This window comes from Ictidomys tridecemlineatus, chromosome 5 (genome assembly GCF_052094955.1).
Source record: "Ictidomys tridecemlineatus isolate mIctTri1 chromosome 5, mIctTri1.hap1, whole genome shotgun sequence".
NCBI lineage: Eukaryota > Metazoa > Chordata > Mammalia > Rodentia > Sciuridae > Ictidomys > Ictidomys tridecemlineatus.
Window position 1 is genome coordinate 184,124,251 of NC_135481.1, and position 19,006 is coordinate 184,143,256.

The following is a 19,006-nucleotide window of genomic DNA, read 5'->3' on the forward strand; positions in this document are numbered from 1 at the left end:
TCCCTAGTGTTTCTAGTGTTTTGAACATGAATGTGTGCTGTATTTTGTCAAATGCTTTTCCTGTATCTATTGAGATGATTGTATGATTCTTGTTTTTGTCTATTAATATGATGAATTATGTTTATTGATTTCCGTATGTTGAACTAACTCTGTATCCCTGGGATGAACCTCACTTGATTGTGGTGCACTATCTTTTTAGTATGTTTTTGTATGCAATTTCCCAGAATTTTATTGAGAATTTTTGCATCTGTGTGTATCCCCTGATGATGTTGGTTTGAAGTTTCCTTTCTTTGATGTGTCTTTGTCTGGTTTTGTTATCCAGGTGATATTCGCCTCATAGAATGAGTTTGGAAGGGTTCCCTCCTTTTCTAACTCATGGAATACTTTGAGGAGTGTTGGTGTTAATTCTTCTTTGAAAATTTTGTGGAACTTGGCTGACAATCCATCTGATCCTGGGTTTTTCTTGATTGGTAGGCTTTTGATGGCATTTTCCATTTCATTACTTGAAATTCATCTGTTTTAATCATGCATGACCTCTTCATTCAGTTTGGGTAGGTCATATGTCTCTAGAAATTTGTAGATGTCTTTTATATTTTCTATTTTATTGGAATATGAATTTTCAAAATAGTTTCTAATTATCTTTTGTAGTTCAGAACATGTCCGTTGTGGAATTTCCTTCTTCATTTTAAATTTTAGTAATTTGAGTTTTTTCCTCTCTTTCTCTTCATTAGCATGGCCAGGGGTTTATCAACTTTATTTATTGTTTCAAAGAACCAACTTTTTTATTATAGCTTTTTATATTTTTTAAAATTAAACCTGTTATTATTATTTAAGATGCATTTTTAGGTTAAAAACCCAGTTTCTAATTTGCTAAGATTGTAGAAATGGTTGTTGGATTTCATTGAACTTTTTTTTGCGACTATTGAGATAATATCATATTATTACATTTTAACATGCCAATATGGCACACCATCATTGTTAAGTTTTCTACGTTTTGGACATTGTTTTGTAAATTCCTGGCGTAAGTTCTATTTGGCTGTACTTTATTATTTTAAAAAAATTGGATTCAAGGGATTATTTTATTTAGGATATTTATATTGATATTTATAAATGAAATCGGTCTGCTTTTTTTCTTGAACTATCTGTGAAAGACCATATAGTTGTTCATAATTATTTGATGGCCTTCCCTGCAAGAGGACAATGCATTCCCAGTGTGGCACATACTGCCTCCCCGCAGCTGTCCTTTATACCCTTTGTCAAATCTGACCATAAGACACACTTGAAACAAGTTTGTGGAAATCCCTCTAGCCAATCCTAAACCGAGGTTTTAAGAGCCATTACAATTATTGTCTGCTGCAACAGTGGACATGTTCCACAGAGGGCAATATGGCTGTGCTGGGGACAACTAGCAACTGCTACCACAGTCTACTGCTTGGTACCTGAATGTGGAACAGAACTGCATTTGGGACACAGCCTCAGCTGACCTGTAGCCTGTGAATAAGGTATAATTTTTTTTTTTTGTAAACACTTGAGGTTTTTACAAAAAAACCCCAATACTAAGTAATTATTCATAACTGTTCTAAGAATAAAGGGTAATATAGCCTCATAAAATGGGCTGCTACCTTTTTCTTTCTTCTTCTGTGAAAAAAATTTACATGTAAAAGAAATAGTCTGTTCCTTGAATGTTTAGCAAAATTTGATTGTAAAACTGTCCAGGCTTCTGTAAATAGAGAAGAATTTTGACAAATTATTCAATTTTAAAAAACTCAATATGTTGACATATTTAGGTTTACTATTTTTTTTTCTTATGTCAATTTTGGTAATTTATATTTTTGTAGAAAAATTCTCCTTGTAATTATGTTTTATGTCAACATAAAGTTGTTTGGAACAATTTCTACTAATTAAAGAACAAACTTTTTCTGTATTTTAATTATGCTCTAATTAGAATATTATTTGTTCCTTATCCCATTCTCTTGATAAAAATTTAAAAATAAGTTTGTCTACATAATTAGTGCTTTTAGAGAACCTGATTATTCTTTGTCAAAAATTCTTGTCAAGTTTTTTTCCCAAAAACTTCTTGTCAAAACTTCATTTAGTAATTTATGTTTAGTGATTTATGTCCTGATTTTTATTTTTCCTTTCTACTCCTGGGAATTTTCTCTCTAGCTTTAAGGGTAAATGTATAGTTTCTTTATTCTCAACTTAACATTAGCATTATAGGGTTGGCTGCAGGTAGTCGTTATTTTTCTCATACTTATGCTCTGGACAGCATGAGGAAGGAGATAAGAAAGGCTTCCCTTCCGTGAAGAGATGACCTGGAAGCTACGCCCATCACCTCTGTTCATGTCCCACTGGCAAGAACTCAGTCCCTAGCCACACAAGACAGTAGCATTTTAGTTTCTATTTAGAAAGGGCAAATGTCCAGCTAAAAAGTAAGGGTTCTCTTTTTAATGGAAAATAGAAAAGACAATGGATCTTGAGGGCAACTAGCATCTCTCTGCCACAGTAGACCCCTTTGGTACCTGAATACCCATGCACACCCATCTTCCCAGCCATCCCTACACCCAAACAGATAGCGCTAAAATTCCTTGTAGTTATTGAATCTGTTTCAAAGTTAAGATCTGCTGATGTTAGACTCAGCCCTCTCCAGCAGGTGTAGATGTGGCTCCCTGTGATGCAGGGACTTAAAATGTAAAAGGTAAGTTATCTGCCTGTTAAATACCCAATACCCAAGGATGAAACCGGGGCAGGAAAGCCTTAGAAACATTTTGTAGAGGGGCTTGAAGCACCTCAGCCGGGGCTGACGAGTGACCAAACCTCACTGCCACGCAGCAGCCTCTGATTCTCTCTTGGAAGAACTCTTTAATCCATGGTCCTTGGGGAGCCTGGTGTCACCTTTTTGTATGTTCTTTCTTGTCTGTGATGCTTCCTGGCCACACCCAAGGTGGGTCCTGCAGAGCTGTTTCTACTGGTGGACAGAAAACCTTGCTGATCCAGGTCAAGTCGGCTCTTGGTCAAGCATCATCAGGCAGCTCTTTTGTTTAGAAACAGGTTTTTGTGCTGAAGAATTTTGTGTTACTCTTTAAAATTCACCTTCTGCCTCACTTATTACCCTGTCTCTCAACTCGGTGGCAGCAAACTTGGTGCATCTGAAGCAAAGACTTAGGTGGGAAAGGCAATTCCATTAATTACATTTCCCCCCCAAGATTGGCTCCAATTTTCTGGCAAACATCTTCTAAAAGAAGGTGTTGATAAAATCTTGGGGCCATGGCATTATCTCATGCCAAGCCTGGCAAGACAGAGATATCACTCTTAATAGCTACATTTTTTTAAAGAGAGAGAGAGAGAGAAAGAGAGAGAGAGAGAGAGAGAGAGAGAGAGAGAGAGAGAGAGAGAGAGAGAGAGAGAGAGATAAGAGAGAGAGAATTTTTAAAATATTTATTTTTCAGTTTTCGGTGGACACAACATCTTTATTTTATTTTTATGTGGTGCTGAGGATCGAGCCCAGCACCACACGCATGCCTGGTGATCGTGTTACCGCTTGACCACATCCCCAGCCCCTTAATAGCTACATTTAAAAAAATTACTTATTCATTTTTGTATTACAATTCTTAATACACCATTATACCATAATTTATCATATCTCTGATTATATATAAGGTATATTGACACCAAATTCACATCTTCATACATGTATTTTGTATAATGATAAGGGTCTCTTTTCACTATCCATATTATTCCCCTTCTCCCTCCCTTTCCCTCCCATCCCTATTCCCTATCTAGAGGTAATCTTCCTCCCTTGCTCTCCCTCCCAATCCCATTTTGAGTCACCCCCCTTATCAGAGACATTCGGCATTTGTTTTTTGGGATTGCTAACTTTGCTTAGTTTAATCTTCTCTATTGCCATCCATTTCCCTGCAAATTCCATGATCTTATTCTTTTTTATTGCTGAGTAATATTCCATTGTGTATAAATGCCACATTTTTTAAATCCATTCATTCACTGAAGGACATCTAGGTTAGCTCCACAGTTTAGCTATTGTGAATTGTGCTGCTATAAACATTGATGTGGCTGTGTCCCTATAATATGCTGTGTCCTTTGGTTATAGCCCGAGAAGAGGAATAGCTGGGTCAAATGGTGGTTCCATTCCCAGTTTTCCATACTGGAATCTCTATACTGCTTTCCAAATTGGTTGCACCAATTTGCAGTCCCACCAGCAGTGTATGAGTTTACCTTTCTCCCCGCATCCTCACCAGCACTTGTTGTTGTTTGTCTTCATAATGGCTGCCACTCTTACTAAAATGAGATGGTATCTTAGAGTAGTTTTAATTTGCACTTCTCTGACTGTTAATAGCTACATTTTAAGAATATAGAAGCAATTGGTCTTTTCAACCCTGAAAAGTACCAAATGAACAGACTCCTGGTCAACTTAGATTGTAAACTGCAGGGAGAGAATGATTTAGCACGGTACTTCTTTCCATCTCTGTTAACACCTGGCTAGCTTTTAAATATTTTTTAAAACTTAGTTTTTTAATCGATAAATAAAATGTTGTATATTTGTAGTACCACATATGTTCACATTATGGAATGGCTACACCAAGACAATTAACATATACATAACATGTAATTTTTTTGTTTGGTGAGAATATTTAAAATCTACTCTATTAGCCATTTTCATTAATATAATACACTGTTGTTAACTATATTCACGATGTAGATCTCTTAAACTTATTCCTTCTGCCTGAAATTTTGTACCCTTTGGCTACCATCTCCCCTATCCCTCTCCACTACACCAATCTCTGGTAACCACCATTCTGCTATAATAGTACAGTGAGTTCTGCTTTTTAAGGTTCCAAATATAAAAAGATTATGCTTTATTTGTCTTTGTGTGCATGACTCCTATCTCTTAACACAATGCCCCCCCCCCAAGATCTTGAATCTATATCTCTTTAGAATGTTGCTGAAAGCTAAAAGCAGCAGCAATACAGACCAATGTTCTCTGTGTATTATATGCACATATTCTCCCTGCACTTGATGCTTGGTGAACATGTGTTCTGTCGTCCCAGGTAGAATGCTATGGTTTTGCCACATTTCATTACTGTCTAACAAGGTTACTAACTTTCCAACCTGCAATATTTGAGTCCACACTGCCTGTAACCCAAATGATATTCCAATGGCACATATCTGTTTGTCTGTTATGTTCAGTCTCCATTTTAAGGTATCAAATTTAGGTGTGTCTGTGTTTAACAGAAATAGTGAATTTAACCAGATACATGTTTATTTCTCAAGAACAATTCTAGAGGTAGGTAGTTCAAGCCTACTACAAGGAGGATCTGCTCTAAGAAATCCTTAGAGGCTCAGCACCTTCCTGTATTTTTGCTGCACTGTCTTGAAGGTATTGCCGTTGTCCTTATGTCTGGATGCCCCATTGATCCTGGTGTGCCTGGGATTTTCTTGGTTTAGCACTGCAAACCCATGACAGATTCTTCAGTGTAGGACAAACTGGGATGGTTGGTCACTATGTTGTTCCCTTCCTCCACAGGGTGTACTACAATTTGATTCAAATGCGAATCACCCAGAGTTAGCATCAGATTCCCCACATTAAGGGCTCAGTCTTCCACCACACTGCCTCCACTTCAGATACCAGCCACATGTTGGGTTCTCAGGCCACCTGCACTTTTCACCAGCTGGCTACTTGTCTAGAAGCTTCCCACCCCGCTCTCAGATTTGATAATTTGCTAGAGCAATTTACAGAACTTGTTGGAAACATAGTAGGAAATGAGAGTCAGCAAATCGAAATCTGGAAGGAATACTTATTAAACCATGTGGGTTCCACTAAATGTATGATTACAGTTTTTTTATTTTTTTGTACTTATTAGTGGCACCATGACCCAGAGGGATAATTCCCAAAGTTTGAGCCCTGAGCACAGCAGGGGTTTTACTTTTATACCTAAGCAAGTTTTGGGTACATTGAAGCAAGGGAGTTGGTGAAATTTTATTGGAGGATGCATCTTACATTCCTTATGTGAGTACAAACCTGTCGACAGCCTTGGGGCTTTTAGTTCATACAGCTTGGGGACTTTTACTGCACTAAGCCTAAAGGGGGATTGTTCAATTACTTTGTTTCTTGTTTCTGCTGTTATCTGTTACAGGTACCTGTGAGCCAAGCCTCTATGGTTTATTTTAGTAAGCAGAGCTGCTGTGTGTTAGCATGCAAACCCACAGCCTGTCAGCTTTTAAACTGCCAACTTTCCATTTTATTCTACCACAAAAGAGCTAAATGTATGATTACAGTTTTTTTTTTTTTTTTGTACTGGGGATTGAACTCAGGGACACTCAACCACTATCCCCAGCCCTATTTTGTATTTTTATTTAGAGACAGGGTCCCTCTGAGTTAGTGCCTCACCCTTGCTGAGGCTGGCTTTGAACTCATGATCCTCTTGCCTCAGCCTCCTGAGCTGCTGGGATTACAGGCGTGCCCCACCGCACCTGGCCTGATTACAGTTTTATTTTAAATAATACATATAATGAGAGCCACAGCCCACTGCCTGCAGAGTCAGCATTGTTCCCTCAACACATCAGTGGGTGCCACTGTCAGGCAGCGGCTATGAGCCCTGCTGTCTAGAGTTCTTGTTGGGGTTTCCTTCCATATCTTAGAAGGCAGAACACCTGTTCATGGAGGCACAAGAGATTAAGTCACTGTCCACATGATGGAATTCAATCCCCAGTCTACCGTACCCTCCCCAGAGGTTGACTGGCTGAAATTCCCAGGCCTCTAATCAGATACTTACTCTTTCTAGTGACCAGTCCCCATTCTAAAACTATCTAGGTTCCCACCATGGTCACCTTATTGGTGTGATCGAGACACTCCCATCACTCAGGAAATTGCTAGTGTTTTTGAATCTCCATGCTAAGAACTTGGGACAAAATCTAGATGAATTACTTATTATCGCACAGTCAACCTACTATCACCATCTCTGCATTCCAATCAGCAGGAAGGTGAAAAATGCTAAAAGGCAGGTTGGAGACATGATCAGGCAGATGCATGCTTCACTCTGGTTTGCAGCCCATTGGCCAGAACATAAGCACTTGCCACATAACTCCAAAGAGGCTGGAAAGTATGCTTTACTGTAGCTAGAATCCAGAAGTTTTATTATTATAGGAAAGCAAGAACAGAAATTGGGGTACAATCTCAAGTCTAAGTTAGGTTCCTTTGATAATTTAAGGCTCCGCATTTCCTTTGATGTCTTGTTTTAGCTCTAGCTTACAAGATCGGCATGCAGTGTTTTTATTGCTTCTCATCTCTAAATATTTTTTAATTTCCCTTGTGATTTCCTCTATATCCCAGGGGTCACTTAAGAGTGTTTAAAAATTCATCAAACGACATTTTCCATTTTAGTAGGCATTTTCTTGATTTCCAATTTAATTCTATTTTCATCATATAATATGGTCATATGATATCAATTCTTTGAAATTTATTAAGACTGTCTTCATGACCTACTACAGGATCTGTCTCTGTAAAATTTCTGTGCGTGCTGAAAAAAGAATATATCCTGTATTTGTCTGATGCAAGTTTAAAATATGAACTCTCACTTCTATATTGATCACAGTTCTATGTCTGTCTTTTTCCAAAAGAGTAGGCTCACATCGTGTATATTATCTTGTACATTTCTTTTTTAAAATGTAGCAAAGTATTATGGACATAGCTCCATTTGAATAGATATGACTTGGTGTACATCCTTAATTATTTTATCAGGATGAATTCCACATGTGAGATTGCTCCTTTAAAGGATATGCTTTTTAATAAGACGACCTCTAAATGATTCCCATGACTGTGGATTTGCTTCTCAAGAGGGCTCAAACCTCCCTTTGCTCCTTTCAGTCTTGCAAAACATTGCCCATTTTTAATGCCTTTCTCGAATGTGGCATCATATTTTTAGCCTTGTGGATGGTCAGATGGCTTCCTTTTGCTGATGAGGGGACGGAAGTTTAGAGAAATAACAGTAGTTGGCAAAATAAAGCAGAAGGAGTTTCAGGAGTCAATTCTGTCTCTCATTTCCTGCCCAGGACAGAGGGTGGAGAAATGACAAAATCCAGCTGTGCTTCTCTCTTTCACATTCAGAACTGTGAAATTCAAAATCATTTCACTCTGTCCAGCACCAACTGGGCTGAAAATTTGTGAAAGATGTGTTCTTCTCTCAAGGGGTGAATCAGACCTGCCAATGGCCATGCCTCATCCAGAATGCAGAGCTTCAAGATATTTTTCAGTCAAGGGTATTTTCTTAGCTAGAAGCTGGAGAACAATAAAGATTCTCTGGCTGTGTAGCTCAGCTGGGTCCTAGCAGCTTTGATCTCTTCTAACATTTTTTAGGACCTTCTTTTAGAAACTGGCAGCACTGGGGGGGTCCAAGTACTGGTCTTTCAGAAGCAAAGATTTGTGGTCCCTCAACTTCAGAAACAAAATTACAATTGAATATATATATATATTTTTCTGTAACATAGAACTCAGAGTCTCATGCCTGTGAGGTAAGCACTCTACCACGGAGTCAGCAACTCCCCACCCCTCTGCTTTTGATTTGAGACAGGGTCTTGCTGAGTTGCTGAGGCTGGCCTCGAACTTGCAATTCTCCTGCCTCAACCTGGAGTTTCTGGGATCACAGGCGTGTACCACCATGCTCAGTAAGTATACTTCTGGTTCCATTTGAACCTTACAAATACTTGGTGAGCTAAGAGTGATGATTGTTCCCTCTTTTAGAGACGAGGACACTGAGGCTAACAAAGGCTTACAGAAGTGATGTGGGTTTATGCAGCTCTAGACTAGGTTACCTGCTAGCCCCCGCCAGGGCTCACCTACAGCTCTTGTTTTCTTAACATCATTGATCGCAGTGTGTGATGATTGCCTTGATTGTTTGCTTTTTGTAGTAGATACCTTCCTAAAGGGTCCCCAGTGGTCCTCACCTCAGGCAGTCTCCTCCCATATCGACTCATGGTCTGTGTGGTCTTTGTGACAGAGTCTAGCAGAGATGATGACATGTGACTTCCCTAAGGCTGAGTCACAGAAGGCACTTACTATGGTCTGGATCTTAAATGTCCCCATGGCCCATGATTAAAGACTTAGTCCCCAGTGTGGGCCCATCAGGAGGTGGTGGAAACCTTATGAGGCAGGGTCTATTGGAAGGTCTTTAGGTCATGGGGGGGTGTACCCTTGATGGGGACCATGGGACCTCTTTCCCTTTTCACCTTTCTTAAGGTGAGCAGTTTTGCCCTACCATGTGCTTCTGCCATCCTGTGCTGTACGCCCCCACCCCAGGCCCCAAAAGCAATGGGGTCAACTGATCATGGGCTGAAATCTCCAAAACCTTTTCTCTTCATAACTTGATTTTCTCAAGTATTTGTTATAGGTTTGGAAAGCTGATGAACACAACAAAGTAGCTCTGCTTTGCTGCCTGCAATAGAGACACTCAAACACCCCATAGAGAGGTCCACATTAAGACTAACTAGGCCTCATACCATGAGCCTACATCAACTTGCTGGTCATGTGAATGAGCCACCTTAGAAGAAAACCCAGTTGTGTAATAAGATTGTAATGCATTCCGCTATCATATATAAATAACTAAGTAAAAAAAAAGAAGTAAACCCAGTTAAGCTTCAGCTGACTATTATCCAGACGAGTCTAACTGCAATCTTACCAAGAACCCTGAGCCAGAACTACACAGCCAAGCTGCTCCTGAGATCCTGACCCACTTGTGATTCCATTCGAGGTATGCACTTGAAAATAGAATAAATGTTTATTGCTGTTTCGAGGAAATATTGGGTAATTTTTTATTCAGCTGTGGATAGCTGAGATGCTTACTAGTCTATTTTTCTTGGTAGACTGCAAACTCTGTGAGGGCAGGCTCCTGTCTAGCATTCCCCTCATACCTACAACAATAGCAGCAACTTAATAGGTCTCTAGAGAATCAATGAATCCCTGGGAGTGCCACTGTGAGGATTAAAATATTCAGGCTCTGATCCTAACTTCTGGCCTTTCTTCATGGTGTTCTCTGCCTCTTTTCCCTAAGTTGAGCCACACAGCCACCCAGGGGGTGGGCTTTTTCCTGTTGCCTACGCAGCAATTCACAGTTAATTAAACCTTTGCATAAACAGAACAAGGGAGGATGTAAAAGTAATGAGCTGACAGCCCAGTGTGTATTATGCTGGGCTGAGAAGAGAATTTAATTTAGAGAAGAATTATGCACAGGCGGACGAGCAGTCCATTAAAACAAAGCAACTGTCTGGAAAGAGATAAAACAAAAATGGATTCAGCATCCTGAGAAGTAAATAGGGAAGTTGCACGTTTGGGGCACTTTGGAACCCTCAGAGCTGGGACCCCATGGAGGCTGGGACAGGGAAACACTTGGTGCTGGAGGCAGGAGGAGGAGGGACTCCTCCCCTTCTATGTGGGTTGCAGGATGGGAGCACAGTTCTCTTTGGAGGATGATTTTGCTCTAAACCCATCTGACTTGGTGTGGGGCCTCCCCCAGAGCATGCTTTGCCCTTGAGTTGAAGGTTAGAGGGCAAATGTGCCCTTGGAAAGTGCAAGGAACGTGACTAGATGAGGAGGGAGGTAACCCAGGAGAGGAGAAGTGGAAATGGAGAATGAGTCATTAATCCACCTACCATGCGTGGAGGAAGCACTGTGAGAACCTGTGCCTTCCTCAGTTTTCAGTGGCCGTAACTGAGTACGATAAAGTGGGCAGTTTGTAAATAATAGAGGCTCATTTAGGGCATAGTTCTGGAGGCTACGAAGTTTAAGACCATGTTGCCTGTATCCCTGTATCTGGTGAGGGCTTTCTTTCTTTTTTAGTTCTTGACTTTAATTATTCCTGTTTTTTCAATTAAAAAAATTCTATTTAGTTGTTTACGTGTAATTGTGCATATTTATGAGATAATGGTGTGCATATTTGTTTTACACACACACACACACACACACACACACGCCAAACTGGGGTAATTAGCATTTCTGTCTTCTTATAATTCCTTTATGTTTGGGACCTTCGAACGCCTCTCTTCTAGTTATTCATAAAACATACGTTAGGTTGTTATAAACTATATTCATCCTACTGTGCTGGAGAGATGCTAGAGCTTTTCCTCATACCTGTGTTTGGTATCTGTTATCTAGTTTCCCTCTATTCCTTTTTTCCTGCATATTTTCCTAGTGTTTAGTAATTATTCTACTCTCTGAGATCGATTTTTTTTTTCATCTTCCAGATAGAGTGAGAACATGTGGTATTTGTCTTTCTGCATCTGGCTTATTTTGCTCAACATAATATCCTCCAATTCCATCCATTTTGCTGCAAATGATAATGTTTCATTCTTTTTTAAGACTGAATAATATTCCATTCCCTATATATTCCACATTTTCTTTATTCTTTCATCTGCTGACGGATGTCAGTTGATTCTGTGTCTTGGCTATTGTGAATAGTGGTGCAGTAAACATAGATGTGTGGGTATCTCTTTCAAATGCTGGTTTCATTTCCTTTGGCTAAGTACCCAGAAGTGAGACAGCTTTGTAACATGGTAGATCTAAGTTTAGTTTTTCGAGGGGTATCCAGTGAGAGCTTTCTTTTCTAGCTGTGTGGCAGGGAGCCTCACATGGTGAGGCAGAGCAATCTTCCCAGCTCGGGTCTCTTTTTCTCACAACTAATGCCATCATGGGGCCCTGTCTTCATGACTTTATCCCATTAACCTCCCAAAAGCCTCACCTGGAAACACCCTTCACGTGTGAACTTGGGGAGTAAGTTTTCAATACATAAACTTCTGGGAGACATATTCAAATCAAGGTTTCTTCTAAAACACAAACTTCAGATTTATGCCAGATTAAGGGTGAGTGAGGCAGAGTACTTATACCCCCATGCCCATCCATCATGAGTTAAGGGCTACTCTAGGGCAATGTTAATCTTCAGGCACCAGGTAGGTAGGCAGAGTGCCATCACCTGAAAGCCTGTCTCTGATCGTTATGCAGGGCCTGGGCTCTGTCATGTGTAGAAATGGTAGGGAGCCTGAAAGATTACGGGGAGAGAACTGAAGGTAATTTGTTAGACCATCCACAAGGGCTCAAGGACTCTGGCCCCCCAGATCACAAAGACTCCAGAGGTCCTCTTTTGACTTCTTCATTATGCACCTGTGTCCTGGAATCAAATCAATTCCCAGGTTCTTCTTGCATCATCTTTCACATTGTCCCCATCTCATTTTGCTCATTTGTTTTACCTGGGTCACTCATTCCCTGAGATTTACCTCCTGTCCACTGAGCTAGGTGCTGGGTTCACAGATTGAACGCAGATGTATGGGTCACATCCTGAGTTTTAGACTCCACATGAGGAGACAACTGGGAGTGCAAGATTTCCCCCAAACTCCTCCACTGTGCAGGGCCCCTGGTGGTTCTAGGGAAGAGTTTCAAAGAGAATAATCTAGTCTTATCTGGGGGTGTCCAGGAAGTTTTCTCCAAAGAAATGGTAGTTCAACAGTTAGAGAAAGTTATCTCTGTTATGATTTAAAAAAATCATGTAATTAGTTGTTTAATATCTGCCACATCTCACTAGAGGCTCCACCAGGGCATGGGTCATGCCGGTCTTCTTCAGTGTCATAACCCCACTACTTAGCACAGTACTTAGCAAGTAGAGAGCACTTAATAAATATTCATTATGTGAATGAAGCATTCTAACTCCTATTTGAAAAAAAAAAAAACCACAGTTATATACTGTGTAACTGACCTGCAGTAACAAATTAGAACCAAATATGTAATGGTTCCACATGATAGAATATTTGTCCTTAAAATTTTTAAATTTTGTAATAATGCAGCATTTATGGACAAGCTGAAAGAATTGAACAAAGGATTCCTGCCTTCTCTTTCTCCCCCACTCCCCTCTTTAAGGTACTTTAATGATGTTTATCTTATGATTCTCTTCTGTTTTTCTCTGTGCATATATATATATTTTTCTAAATATTTGGGAGTTAGTTGCAGATATCATGGCCCACAAACCCTAAATAGTTTAGTGTGTATTTTCCAAAGATACTCTTTTTTCATAGCCTCAGTACCACTATAAAAACAAGGACACTAACATTGATACAGTAATCCCATGCAATCCACAGACTTATTCAAATCTTGCCAATTGCTTCCATAAACAACCTTTATAAACACCTTGTTTTTCTGGCTCGGGATTTATCCAGGATCATGCTTTGCATTTTGTTGTCATCTCTTCAGTCCTCTTTAATCTGAAATAGTCCCTCAGCTTTTCAATGTCTTTCATGACTGACACTTCTGAAGAATACAGACCAGATATTTTCTAGACTGTCACTCAATTTGGCTTTGTCTGATGTCTGTGATTAAATTATGATTATAAATTTATCTGTCTATGTTACAAATGAAATTCCAATCTCCCAGCCTCCCCCCTTTCCACATCCCTGTGTTCCTTCTCTGCCAGTGGCAAGTCTGGCTTCCCTCTTCCTTTGAGTCACTTCTTTTCTCAGTTCCTCTGTGTAAAACCCATCTCCTGCTATACAGACCCACCCACCTTTGCTTCAACCCTTACCCACTTGTCATCCCCAGCGGCCACGTCTCCCTCCATTTCACTGTGGCTTTGTGGGACCAGTTACCCTCCACCTGCCTCTCGCAGGCACGGTGAACCCAGGCCCGTTTCTCCACGGCTGCGAGGGCTACGTGAGCACCAGCCCTGACTCCAGGTCCCACTCCTGTACTTACTCAATATTCATGTTGTGCTCACCTCACAGCCATGAGCAGATGAAGAATTCTATGGGGTGGCCTCTTCCCCATGGTCACTTAGGATGCAGACGGGCTCTTGGTTTTCTAGGCCACTGCAGTCCTCTCAGCCTGCTGGAGGGACAAAAGAGGAGGAAGAGACAGGTGGGAAGTTTTAACGGAACACTCCCTTCTACTTATATTCTGTTGCCCAGAGCCCAGTCCCACGTGGTGCCTGACTGAGAGAAGGCTGGGAAATGTGGACTTTTGTTCATGAAGAAGAAATGCATTTATAGCTTCAGCTTAAAAAACCAGAAGGATCTCATCTGGGATCCCCTTTGTCTAGGATGTTTGCCCTACCCTCAGATTCTGAATTATTCCCTATGTTCCTCTTTTCCTCTGGGAAGCTACGTGTATAGCTTCAAATTGACAAATAAAGTGGCAGTATCCCTCCCCAGCCTGAATGTTCCCGTGCACATTCATCTTCTGATTAAAGAAGCACCACCTTGGTGGGGTGCAAATTTCAGCATGGCCCCTTTTCACTGCCAACTTGCAACATTTTTCTATCACTGTCCCCTTCAACCAAGGGCCTTTAATCTGATGAATTCTCTGTGTTTTGAGGGAGTGCATGAATGCTGTCTTTGGAATTGCCATTTTTCTTTCTCTTCTGGGTTAAGGAGGCATGGAGCAGAGTGGACAATGTGGGATTTGGAGTCACACAGATCTGAGTTCAAATTCCCACAACTGCTTACTGGCTGTGTAACCCTGAGTGAGCAACTTCACTTTTCTGAATTGTATCTGTTACCTGAAAAGAGTAAAAGATGAGAAAAGAAAAGGGTTCATGGCAAAGATTAGACAACATAACATACATCACATGCTCAGCAAGTGCTTGGCACCTGCTGAGCCCTCAAATGGTAGCAGCTGTTATTCTTGCCTCTATTTTGGTCCATTTGTTCTAATAAGGACATTGGGATATGCTACTTACACAGTAAGTGTTTAAAATGTTGTCCAAATGTAATGGATTAAAAATTATGATGGAAGCCATATCCCAAACTCTGGCTGGCACTTAATGATGTGTCCATTCCACAGGCCACATGAGCATGCACTCCCTCAAGCATGGGGCAGAGGTCTGTACAGGCCTCCCTCCGCTCTGAGCATCATAGTCACAGGCATGACAGAGTCAGCTGAAGCGCTCTGAAGGGCCAGCACCCAGAGGCAGGGGTCTTCTAACCAAGCCTCAGGTGACTAAGAGGCCCCTTTGTTCTTCCAGAGTGCTGGCTCATTAGGAGGTAGATCTTCCAGGATGTGTGAGTGGGCTTGGTCAGGGTGATGTCCTCTTATTGGGCAGACCACTCCTGCTTGTGGGGACCAGGCTAGGAAGAAGTTCCAAAGGAGGGAGTCAAAACTCCCTCTGAACTGAAGTTGGCCGTAGGGACTAGAGGTTTCTGACAACCACTCATCCAAGTAGGTCCTCCTCCCTGCTTCCTCCACGGGCAGGTATCTTCCTGTTTGAACCCTCTTTAAAACAGAGGGTGAGAGACAGAGAACTCAGAGAGAAGCGGGCCCTTCTGCACATAACGGAAGTTTCCACTTGTCCCCTGATGCAGCCCAGAGACGCTCAGAGAGGCTGATTATTAGACCAAACACTGTGTATCTATCTGGACAGTCGTCCTCAGGTTGGAGTGGCGGGCAAGGAAGGACATCAAATGGGTTCTGGATTATGGTGTGGTTTGGGCTGACGACTCGCCTTTTCTTCCACGCTGAGAGCTTCTGTGCAGACAGAGCTGCAGGCAAATTAACCTTATAGGCTGACTTGAAATTGCTTTGGCCACTGACAGTTGCACTGAGCTGACTGCAAAGGCAGGACCTTGCTGCCTTGTGAAATGGCCTGTGTTGCCATGGAAACCAGCATTCTGTTATTCCTCTGGCTCTCTGGGGTTAGAAAGTGTCCACTGGGAGCTGGAGGGGTCATCCCAGTCTGGGGTGGGCTGGGTGAGGAGGTGGAAAACAGAGGCTTTGGGAGGTGTGCTTGGGGAGTGAGCTTAAGGGCCAGTTGGAGAAACCCCACTTCCTGAGGTGGAGACACAGTCCCCATTCCTAGCTGAACTCAGAACTGCACCCCTGGGGATTCTTTCTTCGGGAGACACTCCCCTTCCCTGGACCCCACAGTTGACTGGGACAGGATAATATCAGGATTCCCTTAGCATAAATCATCAGTTTAGCTTGGCCAAGGAGACTTCTAGCAGACTACCGTCCTGCCTGACTTTAGCCCTCAAATAAGTCCCTGGTGACAGAGAGAGAGACAGAAGCCTTTGTGGGCTTGGAGATAGTTCTGTGCTGATTTATGCCAATCTAGACCTCTCTGTGCCCTGGTTTCCTTACCTGAAAATGCATTGACTGGGGATGATGCTGTCCCGGTTCACCTAACAGGGCTGCTGTGGGGGTGGGGAGAAGGAACAATGGCCTGTTAAAACACTGGATGGGCTTTGCTGCCCTCAGACCTGGTAGGCTTGGTGAATCTGACCTTCAGCCTAGTGTGAAACAGAGTGGAGGGGTCCCTGCCCCTCGTAAATGCAGATGCCTAATCTGGGGACTTCAGCTTGGCTGGATACCTCCTTCAGTCCCATCTTTCCTTTTGATTTCTTTGTGTCATCATGGGGCAGTACCCATGCCCCCAAACAGTCAGCTCTGACGGAGCTGGGGACCCATTCATTTCTGCAGCTCAATTCCCTTTCCCACAATCCCTTTCCTACCCTTTGCTCTTCTGGGATGAGCACAGAACCTGATCCCTGGTAGAAACGTAAAAATTATAATACATGTAGCATTAAAAAATTTGAAACCGTATTTATCAACATCTCCATATCTCTGGCTCATGGTCAGGGTCATTTCCACAAGCAGCCCCTGAGATAAACATTCAAGGGCAAGTTCTTAATTTAGGAACCGATGCCAGGAACTACCAGGAGAAAAGCAGGGAAGTGAGAGAGGAAGAGGAGACAGGCACAGAAAGGGACCTGATCAGGTGGGGCTCAGCCCTGCTGGGGACGCTGGGAGCCAGCATAGAGAGTGCCTCCGTGTCACCCCGCCTGAGGAACAACGGAGCTGGATGTTGACATCCTCATGACCATCAGAATGAAGACTGTTCTTGGAGGGAGAGAGAAGTCCCCAGATTGAGCTGTAGCTTATGAACTTCAGAAGGAAGTTCAGGGGACAGGAGGGTGTCACAAATGCAGGTTCCGGGCTCTGGCTGGGACAGTCCACCTGCATTTCCAGGAAGCCTTCTCCCACCTAATAGATGATTCAGATGACCCCTCTTCAAGCCAGGGATTATTTATCTGGAGCTCTTTGTCTAGATTAGTGGATCAGTATACTTTTTGGTGTCTAGGAAGAGATAGTAAATATTCTAGGCTCTGCTGGTGACACTGAATTCTGCTGTTGAGTGTGAAAGAAGCCACAGACATTATGTAGAGAAATGAACAGGCTGTGCCCCTATAAGGCTTTACAAAAGCAGGTGGCAGCACACGGGTCACAGTGTGCCAGCCCTGGTCCAGAGGAAAGAACGTGGGTTTCAGAATTTGACTGAAACTTGCTTCATGGCTTTGCTTGTTGATCAGTGTGTGATTCTTAGGTGAGTTGCTTTGTTCCTCTGAGCATCAGTTTTCTCTTCTGGGAGAAACAATACAGATACTAATTTCCATCTCTCAGATGTCATGAGGAAAAATAGTGTCTGCATAGATCCTGTCACATCAAGGCCCTTACCCAAGGGGGATTTCCCTATTCCCCCTCCTCATCTTCCAGGCCAGAAGCCTCATGGCTGGTTGACTTGATGGTTAACTCACAGATGGACAGGGCTGCATCGACAAGCTCACTCCCCTGTGACTCCACATATAACTGTGCTGTGCTCCAGAGCCACCAAGAAGGCTCCCTGGTGTAGGCCATCATTTTGGGGTAAATGGCAGTCAGGGAGACTACGGGTGAGAAGAGGTGGGTTTGGTTCTGGGATGCACAGTGTTCCAAAGAGTCTGGACTACTGCATTCAGCTCTGAGCTGCTTCGACAAGTGCAGAAGATGTCAGTAGCATGATCACGGGGGCCACGGAGGCAACACAGTCCAGCTGCTTAGGACAGTTATGCTTCCCCTGACCAGCATAGATGTCTCCTGTAGGAATTCATTGTGGATAAGATTATGAGCTCCACTGTCAGAGCAAGGACAGTTTTGGGTTTCTTGGGTCTTTTTCTTAAGTGCTCCTTGTCCTATGGCACTTAAGAAAAAGTCCCATGAAACCCAAAACTAAGAAAGACAATACTGCAAGGGCCAAAACAGGGTGGTCCTTTCATGCTCTGATGGTGTGGCTTAATGCCGGGACAGCACTTAGAATACCTGGAGGAGTGGATGGCACTGAAGCCTTCAGACAGGTCTCCACATGTATTGAGCTCTTGATAAGAACTGAGTGGCAATGTGTTGGAGGTCAAGTGTCTGGGCAATGGCTCTTCTGTGAAGCTCATTAAGGGCAGAGCTGTGTGCTTTTGACTGCCCACTGTGCTGGGGGTAGCCCTGATGGCCTGTAATGGATGTCGAGGAGCATGTCAAGGATCCATGCCTACATACAGGGCCACCCCACCTCCCTAATGAGGCCAGCAGAGTGCATACTGGGAGCAGCATCAAGGGTCCTGCATTATTTGGCTGAAAAGATTTTTAATGGAACTTGCTCAATGTCCAATTCAGTCATATAAGATTTCAATATATCCAATAATCTGTAACTTTCCTAGAGAATCTTCCAAGATACATTTGCCACAGTCTGGCTGGGCACAAATCACGAGCCATTCAAGCAAGAACAAACTTTATTTCCGAACTCCACTAGCACACTCCACACACGCTCCCCGGGAACCTCTCCCGAAGGCCACGTGGCCCTCCGGAACACCACACCAACCGGAACTCCCTCCCCCGGAACTTTTCCAACCAACACGAACTCCCCAGGCAATCCTCGCAAGAACTCCAAAGTAGCGGGGCGCCGGAGGCGGACAGTAAAGGTCTAATATACAATTGAATCAATCCAGCATCATCTTAATGGCTCGCCTCTCAACCATTACTTCTGGCAAAATGCCAGGTGCCATTCCGACTGGCTGTCGCTCTCAGCATACATTGGTTTAAAGTATGTAAATTTGTATTGTTATCAGTTAGTTTTTACTATGCAACAAACCATCCAAAACTTTAGTGCCTAAATTCAACAACCGCTGACTTAGTTCACAGTGTTGCAGGTATGTAGGGTTC